This window comes from Bufo bufo, chromosome 7 (assembly GCF_905171765.1).
Source record: "Bufo bufo chromosome 7, aBufBuf1.1, whole genome shotgun sequence".
NCBI lineage: Eukaryota > Metazoa > Chordata > Amphibia > Anura > Bufonidae > Bufo > Bufo bufo.
Window position 1 is genome coordinate 136,720,829 of NC_053395.1, and position 16,953 is coordinate 136,737,781.

Below are 16,953 nucleotides of genomic sequence, written 5' to 3' on the forward strand. Positions count from 1 at the left end.
GGGAGGGACCGTATAAGGTCCTTGAAGTAATGGGGGACACCATGCTGAAGGTACAAAGGCCTATCACGAGCAAGAAGAAATCCCGTAGACGCCAGGAAGTTTTTTGGATTCACATCGACCAGGCCAAAGCCACCCAAGCCTCCCCAACTCAATAACGCATACTGTTCCGAGTTGGGTGAGGGGGGGGAGAAAGGGCTTGGTGGGTCGAGTGTGAATCCAATCCACTTAACACATTCCATCTCATTTCAGAACACAAGAGGGAGACACTCCATGGTACCACACTGCCAGGGAAGAGCTAGGCATCCTCTGAATGGGATACGTACCCAGCTTGTGACACTAGTGGTAAGCATGTTCATGGCGGGCTCAGCCTCTTCAGGGGAGGACCTGGGGACTAATATTGGTATGGCCAGCATATCACTTGATGGACCCGGCCTTTTAATGGTGGAATGTTTGGATGGCAAAATCCGGGAACCATACAAGAACGTTACCTTTACACCAGGTCAATGGTATCTGTATGGTTTCCAGAGAGAGGGTTTTGCCAATGGTGTAATTCAGCATTATACCCCGGTGGAGAATGTGTCTGCCATACAACATGACTTGCACGCCCTCTGTCTCAAGGAATACAGGCATTTTCAGGACTTGGACCCTGTACCTAGCAAATCCTTAAGATGGGTGTCTAGGAATCCACACTTGCACCCTTACCAGCAAGTGAGAGCCAACACTACCACAGTGTTGTGTACCAAGGAGGGTTTGCTGAGTCCTGAAGATGTCACTGGGGCAGAGTACAGCGGTTGGTATATCCTGAAAGCTACCTTCCTAGGGAAGGATAGCAGAGACGGGTTGAGGGTTAGGACATATTTTGATAGGCCCATTCCGGTAAAAGGCACCCTGAAGGCTTATTGTATGTTGAGGGATTCCCAGATGATTATCACCAGGGAATCCAGTTATGTACAGGGCCATGTATCCACAGATTACGTGCGAACCAGCATAATGATGTTAAAGTTAAACTGCAGTGACTCTGATCAGGCCATTTGGAATGATCAGAGTGGTCCGGTAAAACTGGAGGGTTTGTATCGAGCCACAGTTTTAAAAGTACGGACCGATGCCAAGGACCCAAGGTATGCGCAGTTAAAGGGGTCTCCATCCATACGGTCTTTCATGATCACGATCATGAGAGACAACTGCGTTCCTGAGGTGACGGGATACTATTTCGTCACCTATGCCCACTGGGAACAGGATACCCAGATGGTAATGTTGGACACTAATCCCTGGAGGTGGGATTTAGTGTGCAATGGGGTGGACACCCCTACAGTGGATGTATGGATGGATGGTACCCCTATGACTGAGGAATACCGGGGTAGGTATGTGTCTTCCGATTGGACAGACCCCAGGGGCAGGGACATTAACTTTGACATCAATATAGATGGTTCATTCAAGTGGCCTTTTTGCGAGGCAGCCGACGAAGGGTGCTGGACCTTTACTCAATGGGTCTATCTGTCTCAAACCAAACCCGTAGGGAAACTAGTGTTACAGGCTGGAGAAGACGATCAATGGTATCCATTCAAAGGACGGGGACGGGTCTGTGTTACTATAGTAAGGGTCCCCTACGAAACAGAAGGTCTCCAACCAGTAAGACCACATTCAGACTCTTGCACCACCCCTATCCATCAATTGGCAGACCCTGTAGCTCCTCAACTGTCATCCCCCTGGAAGATCATCACGGATGCAAAATTCATCCTGTTTACCTGGAGAATTTCCGTAGATGACAGGAAAGACGACTCTCGACTCAGGAAGAACAGGGGGAGGAGAGACCTGGTGGCTATGGGACTGGGCGGAGGTGCTTTGGGAGTGGGTGCCCTGAACACTATGGACATGGAAGTCTTGAGAAGTAAGCTTGGGGAGGTTGCGCGACACGCCGGGGAAGGATTCAAGACCCAGATTGATGTAGACCACGTCTTAGAGGGTTTACAACACTCGCACATTGATGCCACTACCTCTCTATCTTCTGCTATACGTGAGAAGTTTAGGAGGTTAGTTGTGGGTCTTTTGGAGGAGCAGGATCGGGCTCAGCTTGCTCTGGCGTGTACGCAGGTCCAGAGCGAACTCTCGGACAACCTTAAACATATTGTCACGGCACTTCACAACGGCCACTTCCCATTCAACCTCCGTCAGCGAATAAGTCCACTGATTTCTCCTTTTGCCATTAATCACACCAACTGGTGGGTGGTTCAGTGGCATGGATGTCAAAATTTAACCTGCACTGCTTCGTCCCTGGCACCTGTATCCGGTCGCATCAGACAAGGATACAGTGTCATCAATCTAGGAACGATGATTAACAACCAGACGGTGCTTCATCCCCAGCTCCCCTCGGGCGTTCTAACCTATGAGGAGGGCCATCCCTCTTTGTTTGATACAGAGGGATGTCGGATAAGGGAGAATGCCATCCTCTGTCAGGGTAGTCGGGAGCGGATGCTCAGACACCAGTGTTGGAACACCGAGGGGTCCTGTGAGATGAAGGCCAACCCAATGCCCTCATCCTCTTTGAAATATTTGGGGCAGGGGTATTGGTGTTGGTACCAGGGGAGTGACCCATCATATGCAATTTTTGGGCTTAACTGTACCGAACGAGGAACACTCCGCCCCGGAGCGTACTGCACCCTTAGTCCCGTTTTAGGTTTGAACGTCGCAGAGCAGCAGGGAAGAACCCCGATTACCCCAGAGAAAAGACTTGACATCCGCCCCGATGTTCCTGTAAGACTTCAGAAGATTCCTCTTGGCTTCGGCAAAGAACTTAGACATCTCCTGATGGATTTCGGCCAAGAGGAAGAGATCATACAACGTCTTCGGGAGACGGAAAAGCAAGCCACCATTCAACTCACCCATGACCGAACAAAGATTATCGCGGTTGCCACTGCATTGGACAAGGACTCAAAGGTTTCGTGGTGGGAGAGTCTTTTCGGATACAGTCCAAAGGCAACGTCATTTTTCAATTTATTGATTCACCCGGTGATAGTGCTTCTGGTTCTGGTTGGACTCATGTACCTTGGACTATGGTGGATGTATCGGAGAGTAAAGAGACTAACGGACCAACTAAACCAGAACCAGACGGCACTTCACGAAAACAACCGCCGAAGGCTCAGGACTTGACATCACAAAAAGTCCTGAGGCCTAATCGCCCAAAGAACAAGACAATTGGACTGAACTCTTGGATTTAGGGGGGGGGGGGGGGTTGGGGGTTATTGTGTAAATAGGTGGTGTGAATGGGGATAAGATTAGGGCACGATAGGGACAGGCCCCCTCTGGTTTCCATTTGCCACTTTGACCCCTGAACGGTAAGGATCATAAGGGAATAACCTGGATGTGTAGTGTAACTGAGGTATTCCCGTTGTTAGAATTTAGGTACCGTGACATCACCTCTATTGAAAGAATATATCTGACCTGCCTTGTAAAGACCGATTCAGCTGTCCATGGGAGAACCGCACCCATCCTTCGATCAAGATGGAACAAGACAGGCTTAAAAAGAGTTGGCGCAGAATAGAGACTGAGACTGTAAGGGTGGACCCACTCCAGATTCCTTGGGCGTGGACGACACCTGAAGATCGACAGCAATGCCGAGACAGCGAGGGTGTGGTCATTCTAAACTTATCAGGAGTGACCGACACCGGAAGAGTGAGAGAAAGACAAGTCAAAGACAGCGAGGGTGTGGTCATTCTAAACTTATCAGGAGTGACCGACACCGGAAGAGTGAGAGAAAGACAAGTCAAAGACTGCGAGGATCAAGCCACTCCGAAAGTCCAGAAAGAAATGACAGTAGGAGGGGCTAACACCGTAACAGTCAAGGCAGAAGAGAGTTCCTGGGAAACAAAGACGACGGTGTATCCTGTGGATGGAGGAGTCGGTTACGGTGAAGGGCAGGTCGGAGGAAGTCGTTGGGTTAGATGATGTCTAGGTACCTAAGAGACAGGGTGCACTCCGGTTTTCCTGGACCATCACCGAGGATGGGGTTGAGGGGGGCAAAAAGATGCCTCCACCCTTTCCCCAAGATATTGTCGTATCACCGACAACAGGGGGATTGTTGAGGAAGGGTGGCAGGTATACATAAATATATATGCATGCCTACTGGGCATGCATATATATATGTATATGTTAGCCCCTCAGAGGACGATGTGCGCAGATGTGCCCAGCACCTGCGCCCATCTGCCTCTGGTATTCCCCAGGGGCTCATTCATGCCCCTGTGGGAAGTCATATAATGTGATATATGCATGTGCCCCCTTAATAGATATGTATGTATATGTTAGCCCCTCAGAGGGCGATGTGCGCAGATGTACCCAGCACCTGCGCCCATCTGCCTCTGATATTCCCCAGGGGCTCATTCATGCCCCTGTGGGAATTCATATATGTATGTGCCCCCTTTAATAGATAGATATATATATATATATATATATATATATATATATATATATATATATATATAATGCCCCCTGTATCCTATAATGCCCCCTGTATATCATATATATATGTATATATATATCCCCATACCATATAAATCCCCCCCCCTACATGGACACAGATGCATCAATGTAAATGTGCCCCAAGCATTTACATTGATGTAATCTGGGTGAAGGCGCCAGAATGACCGAACAAGGTCCGGTCATTCTGGTGACCTCAAAAGGATTCAAATTCAATAGAATTTGAATCCTTTTGTTCTAATTATCTGCAGCCCTGCTGAAGATAATTAAGCATAATAGAGGGAGAGGAGATACCTCCGCTCACTCTATTATGCGCATTCTGGCATCGCAATTACCATTGCGATGTCCAGAATGCTAAGACCTACAGACGGGAGATCAAAGGATCTCCCGCCTGTCAGCTAGTGCACGCGGCCCTGCGGTGCGCGTGCAGGGACGCGCGGGCAGGCGCGGTGACGTCATCTCACCGCGCCGGCCCACGTGTCCTGCACTGTGGTGCGCGCTCGCGCGCCGCTGTGTGGGCGGTACGGCAGTGCGGGCGGCCGGGCATATAAGTCCGGCAGGCCTGCACTAGTGTAGAGAGAGCCGGCCGCCCACCCACCCTGAAGGAAGGAGACCCCCTTTGGACTGACGAGCACCCCTAGACGAACGAGCGACCCCTGGACAACGAGCATTAACCCTAAGTATCGATATATACCCTCCATATATCTATATACCCTCCAGTCCCCCCTGATATACCCTCCGGTCCCCCCTGTACTATATATAAACCCCACTGCTCTCCCCTACTATATACCCCACTACTATATATATATATATATATATATATATATATACCCCACTACTCTCACCTACTATATACCCCACTACTCCTAATATATACCCCCCTACTGTATACCCCTGGTAAACCCTACCCTGTATACCCCTGGTAAACCCTACCCTATACACCCCTGGTAAACCCTACCCTATACACCCCTGGTAAACCCTACCCTATACTCCCCTGGTAACCCTATACTCCCCTGGTAACCCTATACTCCCCTGGTAACCCTATACTCCCCTGGTAACCCTATACTCCCCTAGTAACCCTTTAATGCTTTGAGGTCGGCTTACACCCTTGTAAGACCACCGTTAACCTTCGTCTACCCCATAGGGACAGTTTATAGTACTAGGTGGGTGGGCTGTTAATATTGAATGTGTGTATCGTATAGTTAGTTTATGGGTGGAATTGGGAACGTGTAGTGTAGTTGAGTACTGTATAATTAGTGCTGTATTGTTAGTGTATTGCGCAGTGTATTGTTAATAAATACTGTTATATTTGTATCTACCTGTGTAACGTGTAGTTATTGGCGATAGTTAGTAAGGCGCATGCAGCTAGTGTAGCGATCAGTGTAAGGCATAGTGAAAATATTGTTATTGTTATATAAAGGCATAAATAGGCGGAGTTATCAATAGTTGACTCCTCCTGTTTATGAATATTAATTACCGATATTTGCATAAATAGTGGTGATTAATATTCCCCCTTTACAGTCTCCTAGCAACCGTGCGCAACCCCATTCATTTCTATGGGGCCTGCGTTACGTGAAAAACGCACAAAGAGGAGCATGCTGCGATTTTCACGCAACGCAGAAGTGATGCGTTAAAATCACCGCTCATGTGAACAGCCCCATAGAAATGAATGGGTCGGTATTCAGTGCGGGTGCAATGCGTTCACCTCCCGCATCGCATCCGCGCGGAATACTCGCTCGTATGAAAGAGGCCTAAGAATATTTTTATAGCTCTCGTGATTGAAGTGCTAGCTATTGAAAGTTGGCAATACATATAATAGACGCATGACTGGAAGGAGGTGCAGAAGCGATGGAACTCTAGAAGAGGCAGAATGGCAAGAAGGTGCTGAGGAGTCCTCTACCTAATGAAAAGATAACTAACAAGTAGTGTTGGTCGAGCACCAAAGTGCTCGTGTGCTCAAGTAGAACACTTCCTGATGCTCGGGTGCTCTACAGAGCACCTGAGCACAATGGAAGTCAATGGGAGAACCCGAGCATTAAACCAGGCACCCACTGCTCTGAAGAGGGGAGGGTGTCCGGGACTCTAGTTCGGCTTAGGAGTCCCTGCTCTGACTCCGTATATAGCCAAGTCCATATATGGAGTCAGTGCTTGGAGACACCTAGTATATTTAAATCTAATTTAGCCTCTATTTCTGAAAAGTTTCTGACGGAATTCAAACTCACATTACAGCCAAGAATCTTAATCACTGCACTATAGAGCTGCATGACGTGTTACAAAAAAAAAAAAGAGACTTCTGCTGTATAGAAATACTTACCAGTAGTAACAACAGAAGTCTCATATGTTTTTTTTTTTTAGTAACTGGCAATGAAGCTCTATAGTGCAGTGGTTAAGATTCTTGCCTGTAATGTAGAAGGTTGTGAGTTCGAATCCCGTCAGAAACTTTTCAGAAATAGAGGCTAAATTTAATTTAAACATACCGTATTTTTCGCCCCATAAGACGCACTCCCCCCCCCCCAAAAAAAAAAAAGTTTGGGGAAAATGCTCCTGCGTCTTAAGGGGCGAATGCTGCCATTTTACATCGCAGTCTGCAGTCACTGTACTCCGGCCACACTGCTCACTCACTTACTTAATGCCTAAACATTTTATAATAATACCTTTCATTGAAGTTCCGATCTGATCCCCAGCCCCATCTGTACCTTACTAAATGTCCTGTAGCAGGCAGAGCAGGGCGGGCGGCGCAGGCACGTGACATCAGTGATTTCCGGCCGGCCGCCCTCCCTGCTCTGCCTGCTACAGGACATTTAGTAAGGTACAGATGGGGCTGGGGATCAGAACTTCAATGAAAGCTATTATTATAAAATGTTTAGGCAATAAAGCAGTGAGTGAGCGGTGGGGCCGGAGTACAGTGACCGCACCGGCCCCACCGCATTTGCATGCCACCGGCCCCTCCCACAGGTATATTAGGGCATATGTGGATGGCACTATTATGGGGAGGGGGAAATGTGGATGGCACTGTTATGGGGAGGAAGATCTGTGGATGACACTGTTATGGGGGTGATCTGTGGATGGCACTGGTATGGGGGGTGATCTGTGGATGCCACTATTATGGGGTGGGGGATGTGTGGATGGAACTGATATGGGGTGGGGGATCTGTGGGTGACACATATATAGCAGTACCATCCACAGATCCACCCCCCATAACAGTGCCATCCACAGATCACCCCCCATAACAGTGCCATCCACAGATCTTCCCCCCCATAAAAGTGCCATCCACAGATTACCCCCCCCATAACAGTGCCATCCACAGATCCCCCCCCCCATAACAGTGCCATCCACAGATCCACCCCATAACAGTGCCATCCACAGATCCCCCATAGTAGTGTCATGCACAGACCACCATTAGTTCAAAACGCACCAAAAGCACAACTTTTGGTTAAAAATATTTTTTTTCCTTATTTTCCTCCTCAAAAACCTAGGTTCGTCTTATGGGCCGGTGCGTCTTATAGGGCAAAAAATATGGTATATTTAGAATATGTAATATAATATATGTAAATATATTATGGCTAAAACATGAGTAGTAGAGTTGAGCGGACACCTGGATGTTCGGGTTCGGCAGGTTCGGCCGAACTTGAAAAAAAAGTTCGGGTTCGGGACCCAAACTTGACCCCGAACCCGAACCCCATTGAAGTCAATGGGGACCCGAACTTTTGGGCACTAAAATGGCTCTAAAATAGTCCTGGAAAGGGCTAGAGGGCTGGAAAAGGCATCAAAATGTGCTTAAGAGCATGACAACTGTTTTGCAAACAAATGTGGATAGGGAAATGACTTAAAATAATTTAAAATACAGAAAAAATAAAAATAACAATCTGGAGCTAGGAGTAGGAGGTTGAGGAGGCGGTGGATGGGTGGATGTGGCGGTGTAGGTTGACGTGGCAGTGTAAATTGACGTGGCGGTGTAGGTGGAAGCGGTGGTGCAGGAGGAATTGGTAGCCAACACTGATTTGTGTTATTTTTAATTTTTTAATTGGGGTATCCCCCAAAATATTGGGACATATAACAAAATAAAACTAAGAATAAGTGCACTTGAGTACAAGAATGGATGGTTGAGGCTGGTATAAATGTCTATTCTGCACAAGGTACGGACAAGTCCTGTGGGATCCATGCCTGGTTCATTTTAATAAACGTAAGCTTGTCCAAATTGGCTGCGGCCTTTGATAATGCTTTCTACCGTACTAAACACACGTTCACACTATACACTGGCTGCAGGGCAGGTCAGCACCTCAAAGGCTGACAAAGCTTTTCCACATTTTGGCCATGCTAAACCGGCCTTCTCAGGTGCTGGTGGTCACCCAGCTGCGTTGGCGACCTCTTCCTCCTCCTCTGCCTTTGCCTTGTGCTTCCACTGTGCCCCTGCTGTCAGGTGGGAATGCTATCATCAGCGTGCGCTTGTAGTCACGCATCTTCCAATCAGTAACAGATGTTTTCACTAAATTTAGTTCCCTGTCAGGAATGCAGAGCAGGGGTTCATTCACAGCAAAAGGGGGATCATGTCACCCAGCATTAGAACATAGGATTTTGAGAGATTTAGGCCCCTGTCAGCAATGCAGAGCAGGGGTTCATTCACGGCAAAAGGGGGTTCATGTCACCCAGCAATAGAACAGAGGATTTTGAGAGATTTAGGCCCCTGTCACCCAGGCACAGCAGGGGTTCATTCACGGCAAAAGGGGGTTCATGTCACCCAGCAATAGAACATAGGATTTGGAGAGACTTAGGACCCTGTCAGCAATGCAGAGCAGGGGTTCATTCACGGCAATAGGGGGTTCATGTCACCCAGCAATAGAACAGGGGATTTTGAGAGATTTAGGACCCTGTCACCCAGGCACAGCAGGGGTTCATTCACGGCAAAATGGGGTTCATGTCACCCAGCAATACAACAGAGGATTATGAGAGATTTAGGCCCCTGTCAGCAATGCAGAGCAAAGGTTCATTCACGGCAAAAGGGGATTCATGTCACCCAGCAATACAACAGAGGATTTTGAGAGATTTAGGCCCCAGTCACCCAGGCACAGCAGGGGTTCATTCACGGCAAAAGGGGGTTCATGTCATGTTTTGAGAGATTTAGGCCCCCCTGATGCACCCCTAGAGTAGAAACTCCAAAAAAGTGACCCCATTTTAGAAACTACGGGATAGGGTGGCAGTTTTGTTGGTACTAGTTTAGGGTACATATGATTTTTGGTTGCTCTATATTACACTTTTTGTGCGGCAAGGTAACAAGAAATAGCTTTTTTGGCACCGTTTTTTTTTTGTTATTTACAACATTCATTCAAGTTAGATCATGTGGTAATTTTATAGAGCAGGTTGTCACGGACGCGGCAATACCTAATATGTATACAATTTTTTTTATTTATGTAAGTTTTACACAATGATTTCAATTTTAAAATCAAAAAAAAGTTTTAGTGTCTCCATAGTCTAAGATCCATAGTTTTTTCAGTTTTTGGGCGATTATCTTAAGTAGGGTCTCATTTTTTGCGGGATGAGATGACGGTTTGATTGGCACTATTTTGGGGTGCATATGACTTTTTGAATGCTTGCTATTACACTTTTTGTGACATAAGATGACAAAAAATGGCTTTTTTTTAGACCGTTTTTTTTTTTTTTTACGGTGGTCATCTGAGGGGTTAGGTCATGTGATATTTTTATAGAGCCGGTCGATATGGACGCAGCGATACCTAATATGTATACTTTTTTTTATTTATGTAAGTTTTACACAATGATATCATTTTTGAAACAAAAAAAATCATGTTTTAGTGTTTCCATAGTCTAAGAGCCATAGTTTTTTCAGTTTTTGGGCGATTATCTTGGGTAGGGTATGATTTTTGCGGGATGAGATGACGGTTTGATTGTTACAATTTTGGCATACATGCGACTTTTTTGATCACTTTTATTACCTTTTTTGGGAAGTAAGGTGGGCAAAATTTCAATTTCATCATAGTTTTTTATTTTTTATTTTTATGGCGTTCACCGTTCGGGTAAAGTAACATGACCATTTTATAGATCAGGTCGTTACAGACGCGGCGATACCAAACATGTGTAGGGAATTAAATTTTATTCATTTTTAATCAGTGATAAGTGATACGTTTTTCACTTTTTTTTTGACCCAGACCCACTTGGTTCTTGAAGATCCAGAGGGTCTGATGTCTGTATATTACAGTACAGTACACCATATAGTGTTTTGTACTGTATTTTACTTACACTTTGTCTGAACAGATCTATGCCTTTAGCACAGATCTGTTCAGCACCATGGACAGCAGGATGCCTGAGAAGGCGTCCTGTTGCCATGGGAACCTTCCCCATCTGCTCAGTAGTGGCCAGAACTGCGCAGACGGGGAAGGGTAAGAAGGGGGGCTGTCTGGGGGCTCTCTCCCTCTCCATCGGGGGGCTGCAAAGGCACAGCAGCCCACCGATGGGAGAGGGAGGGAGCTCCCTGAGCTGTTAACCTTTTCCAAACAGCGGTCCGTACGGACCGCGGTATGAAAAGGGTTAAACGGCTGACATCGCATCACATATGTCAGCCGTTTATACCAGGGTGTCAGCAATGTGCTGACACCCTGGTATACCCACTGGCCAACAACGATTATTCAAGAGGAGGCGGGCGGGGGATCGCGATCCCGCCTGCCGCACCGCCCGCCTACCGCAACACCCCCTCTGCACCACCCGCCGCCATAATATCATTCAGGGGTGCAGGGGGGGTAACACATATATATTTTAGGAATACTAAAGTTCCTGACCGCGGGGATCAGAAACTGCAGAAAGCGCATGCGATCGCCGACATGGGGGGGTCACGAGACCCCCCCGCGCATTTAGCCGAGGTGCCTGCTCAATAATTTGAGCAGGCACCGGCTTCCGATCACAGCCCGCTGTGCGGCGGTAATCAGAAATACACAGGGCGTACAGGTACGCCCTGTGTCCTTAAGTACCAGGTCATAAGGGCGTACCTGTACGCCCTATGTCCTGAAGAGGTTAAATAGAGGCTGGGTCACATGCTGCAGTTGGCCAATCACAGCCACGCCAATAGTAGGCATTGCTGTGATGGCCTTTTGGGGCAAGTAGTATGACGCTTGTTGATTGGCTGCTTTGCAGCCTTTCAAAAAGCGCCATAAAAATCGCAAACACCGAACCCTAACTTTTACGTCTCTATTTCTGAAATGTTTCTGGCGGGATTTGAAATCACAACCTTCTACATTACAGCCAAGATCCTTAACCACTACACTACAGAGCTGCATGGCCATTACTTAAAAAAATATTATATATATATATATATATATATATATACAGTACAGACCAAAAGTTTGGACACACCTTCTCATTCAAAGAGTTTTCTTTATTTTCATGACTATGAAGGTATCAAAACTATGAATTAACACATGTGGAATTATATACATAACAAACAAGTGTGAAACAACTGAAAATATGTCATATTCTAGGTTCTTCAAAGTAGCCACCTTTTGCTTTGATTACTGCTTTGCACATTCTTGGCATTCTCTTGATGAGCCTCAAGAGGTAGTCCCCTGAAATGGTCTTCCAACAGTCTTGAAGGAGTTACCAGAGATGCTTAGCACTTGTTCGCCCTTTTGCCTTCACTCTGCGGTCCAGCTCACCCCAAACCATTTTGATTGGGTTCAGGTCCGGTGACTGTGGAGGCCAGGTCATCTGGCGCAGCACCCCATCACTCTCCTTCATGGTCAAATAGCCCTTACTTTCAAAGTTTTCCCAATTTTTCGGCTGACTGACTGACCTTCATTTCTTAAAGTAATGATGGCCACTCGTTTTTCTTTACTTAGCTGCTTTTTTCTTGCCATAATACAAATTCTAACAGTCTATTCAGTAGGACTATCAGCTGTGTATCCACCTGACTTCTCCTCAACGCAACTGATGGTCCCAACCCCATTTATAAGGCAAGAAATCCCACTTATTAAACCTGACAGGGCACACCTGTGAAGTGAAAACCATTTCAGGGGACTACCTCTTGAAGCTCATGAAGAGAATGCCAAGAGTGTGCAAAGCAGTAATCAGAGCAAAAGGTGGCTACTTTGAAGAACCTAGAATATGACATATTTTCAGTTGTTTCACACTTGTTTGTTATGTATATAATTTCACATGTGTTAATTCATAGTTTTGATGCCTTCATAGTCATGAAAATAAAGAAAACTCTTTGAATGAGAAGGTGTGTCCAAACTTTTGGTCTGTACTGTATATATATATATATATATATATATATTAGGGGTGCACCGAAATGAAAATTCTGGTCCGAAACCGAAACCGAAAATTCAGGATGCCCTTGACCGAAAACCGAAACCGAAACCGAAACTGCCTTTTTGCCCAAATACTTTTAAAATACTTTTTTTTTAATGATTTTATTAATAATTCTTTTTCATGAATGAAATTCATCTGTGGGTGGCTCTGTTATGGAGAGGGGGATCTGTGGGTGGCGCCGTTATGGAGAGGGGGATCTGTGGGTGGCTCTGTTATGGAGAGGGGGATCTGTGGGTGGCTCTGTTATGGAGAGGGGGATCTGTGGGTGGCGCCGTTATGGAGAGGGGGATCTGTGGGTGGCGCCGTTATGGAGAGGGGGATCTGTGGGTGGCGCTGTTATGGAGAGGGGGATCTGTGGGTGGCGCTGTTATGGAGAGGGGGATCTGTGGGTGGCGCTGTTATGGAGAGGGGGATCTGTGGGTGGCGCTGTTATGGAGAGGGGGATCTGTGGGTGGCGCTGTTATGGAGAGGGGGATCTGTGGGTGGCGCTGTTATGGAGAGGGGGATCTGTGGGTGGCGCTGTTATGGAGAGGGGGATCTGTGGGTGGCGCTGTTATGGAGAGGGGGATCTGTGGGTGGCGCTGTTATGGAGAGGGGGATCTGAGGGTGGCGCTGTTATGGAGAGGGGGATCTGTGGGTGGCGCTGTTATGGAGAGGGGGATCTGTGGGTGGCGCTGTTATGGAGAGGGGGATCTGTGGGTGGCGCTGTTATGGAGAGGGGGATCTGTGGGTGGCGCTGTTATGGAGAGGGGGATCTGTGGGTGGCGCTGTTATGGAGAGGGGGATCTGTGGGTGGCGCTGTTATGGAGAGGGGGATCTGTGGGTGGCGCTGTTATGGAGAGGGGGATCTGTGGGTGGCGCTGTTATGGAGAGGGGGATCTGTGGGTGGCGCTGTTATGGAGAGGGGGATCTGTGGGTGGCGCTGTTATGGAGAGGGGGATCTGTGGGTGGCGCTGTTATGGAGAGGGGGATCTGTGGGTGGCGCTGTTATGGAGAGGGGGATCTGTGGGTGGCGCTGTTATGGAGAGGGGGATCTGTGGGTGGCGCTGTTATGGAGAGGGGGATCTGTGGGTGGCGCTGTTATGGAGAGGGGGATCTGTGGGTGGCGCTGTTATGGAGAGGGTAATCTGTGGGTGGCGCTGTTATGGAGAGGGGGATCTGTGGGTGGCGCTGTTATGGAGAGGGTAATCTGTGGGTGGCGCTGTTATGGAGAGGGGGATCTGTGGGTGGCGCTGTTATGGAGAGGGGGATCTGTGGGTGGCGCTGTTATGGAGAGGGGGATCTGTGGGTGGCGCTGTTATGGAGAGGGGGATCTGTGGGTGGCGCTGTTATGGAGAGGGGGATCTGTGGGTGGCGCTGTTATGGAGAGGGGGATCTGTGGGTGGCGCTGTTATGGAGAGGGGGATCTGTGGGTGGCGCTGTTATGGAGAGGGGGATCTGTGGGTGGCGCTGTTATGGAGAGGGGGATCTGTGGGTGGCGCTGTTATGGAGAGGGGGATCTGTGGGTGGCGCTGTTATGGAGAGGGTAATCTGTGGGTGGCGCTGTTATGGAGAGGGGGATCTGTGGGTGGCGCTGTTATGGAGAGGGTAATCTGTGGGTGGCGCTGTTATGGAGAGGGGGATCTGTGGGTGGCGCTGTTATGGAGAGGGGGATCTGTGGGTGGCGCTGTTATGGAGAGGGGGATCTGTGGGTGGCGCTGTTATGGAGAGGGGGATCTGTGGGTGGCGCTGTTATGGAGAGGGGGATCTGTGGGTGGCGCTGTTATGGAGAGGGGGATCTGTGGGTGGCGCTGTTATGGAGAGGGGGATCTGTGGGTGGCGCTGTTATGGAGAGGGGGATCTGTGGGTGGCGCTGTTATGGAGAGGGGGATCTGTGGGTGGCGCTGTTATGGAGAGGGGGATCTGTGGGTGGCGCTGTTATGGAGAGGGGGATCTGTGGGTGGCGCTGTTATGGAGAGGGGGATCTGTGGGTGGCGCTGTTATGGAGAGGGTAATCTGTGGGTGGCGCTGTTATGGAGAGGGGGATCTGTGGGTGGCGCTGTTATGGAGAGGGTAATCTGTGGGTGGCGCTGTTATGGAGAGGGGGATCTGTGGGTGGCGCTGTTATGGAGAGGGGGATCTGTGGGTGGCGCTGTTATGGAGAGGGGGATCTGTGGGTGGCGCTGTTATGGAGAGGGGGATCTGTGGGTGGCGCTGTTATGGAGAGGGGGATCTGTGGGTGGCGCTGTTATGGAGAGGGGGATCTGTGGGTGGCGCTGTTATGGAGAGGGGGATCTGTGGGTGGCGCTGTTATGGAGAGGGGGATCTGTGGGTGGCGCTGTTATGGAGAGGGGGATCTGTGGGTGGCGCTGTTATGGAGAGGGGGATCTGTGGGTGGCGCTGTTATGGAGAGGGTAATCTGTGGGTGGCGCTGTTATGGAGAGGGGGATCTGTGGGTGGCGCTGTTATGGAGAGGGTAATCTGTGGGTGGCGCTGTTATGGAGAGGGGGATCTGTGCACTGTTATGGGCATAGCAGTGCACAGATCCCCCCTCCCCATAGCAGTGCACAGATCCCCCCTCCCCATAGCAGTGCACAGATCCCCCCTCCCCATAGCAGTTCCATAGACCGATCCCCCTACCCATAACAGCCCCGGCCCTGCTGCTCACAGCATCTTTATTTTACCTTACAATCGTGAGGCTCCAGTAACTAACAACTCTGCAGGCAGAGCGGAGGGCGGCGTAACGTCACTTACTCACGTGACGCACCTGCTCCGCCCACTTTATGAATGAAGGAGGCGGAGCAGGCGCGTCACGTGAGTAAGTGACGTTACGCCGCCCTCCGCTCTGCCTGCAGAGTTGTTAGTTACTGGAGCCTCACGATTGTAAGGTAAAATAAAGATGCAGTGACAAAGTAAACCGCCCGCCCGGCGCCCGCCCGCAGATGGTGGGTGACAAATCCCACACCCCATATTTTCGGCCGATATGTAACAATATCGGCCGAAGTGGATTAGGTGCATTTTCGGCCGATATTTTCGGCTGCCGAAATTTCGGTGCACCCCTAATATATATATATATATATGAGACTTCTGCTGTATAGGAATATTTACTACTAGTAACTAACTGGCCATGCAGCTCTATAGTGTAGTGGTTAACATTCTTGGTTGTAATGTAGAAGGTTGTGAGCTCAAATCCCGCCAGAAACTTTTCAGAAATAGAGGCTAAATTAGATTTAAATACACTGACTCGAGCATTGCACTCGAGCAAACGCGATATTCGGCCGAACACCGCGGTGTATCTAGAATAGCGATGTTCGAGCAGAACTGGTGTTCGGCCGAGCATGCTCGCCCAACACTACTAACGAGGATTCAGCCCATAATACTACATGGTTCTGGATGAATTGCAAATGGCACAGGCCTGCATACAGAAGGACAATTATTAAAAGATGGCACCGCATAGACTCATCATTCATTATTTAAAAAAGCATAGTCTATTTTAACCTGAGATGTAATGATAATTTACAGGGACTAATTGCAGATTCATGATTCTAGCACATCATTAGTTGAACCCAAAAGTAATAATTCATAGAACACAGACAATGACACAAACATTAAAGCAAATATTAATAGGAAGATAAATATATCCATGGAGCTTGTTTTATTTAAAACTTAAATGGGTTTTCCGGGACTTAAATACTGATGACTATCAATATCTGACTGGAGGGAGTCTGATATCTGGCACCCCATGATAATCTATTGGAAGAGGTGCTGCAGCCTCTTCTCATATCATCTTTCTGCAGCTCACTTCCATTCAAGTGAATGGTATTGTGCTGCAATACCAAGCACAGCACTATATAATTTTAAGCACTGTGCTTTGTATACCATGAATAGACCACAATACTCATCTGAGGGCCACAGGCTCTTAAAACGAGAGGTTCTGGGAGATGGAACCCAGCCAAACTGATGACACAATACTTAAGGTTTGAATAGTCTTTAAATTGGATGTAATTAAAAATTGAGTATAGCCACTGAGTAATTCATTAAAATGTATCCAATGTATCTATATGACATCACCTGCCATTTGTTGCGTTCCTTATTTCTCTGTCCACCTTGCTAGGTGGCAGCCACCATGCATATCTACTGTTGGAAGCTGTGGCAGTTATATATATAGAGAGAAAGAGAGCTGTAACAGAA

General features: G+C 48.1%; 1 protein-coding gene across 1 annotated transcript in view; it reads right to left on the bottom strand.

The window, feature by feature from the left end:
* The window catches only part of PARD3B (par-3 family cell polarity regulator beta), a 1,801,259-nt gene that overhangs the window by 841,472 nt on the left and 942,834 nt on the right, over positions 1–16,953 (bottom strand).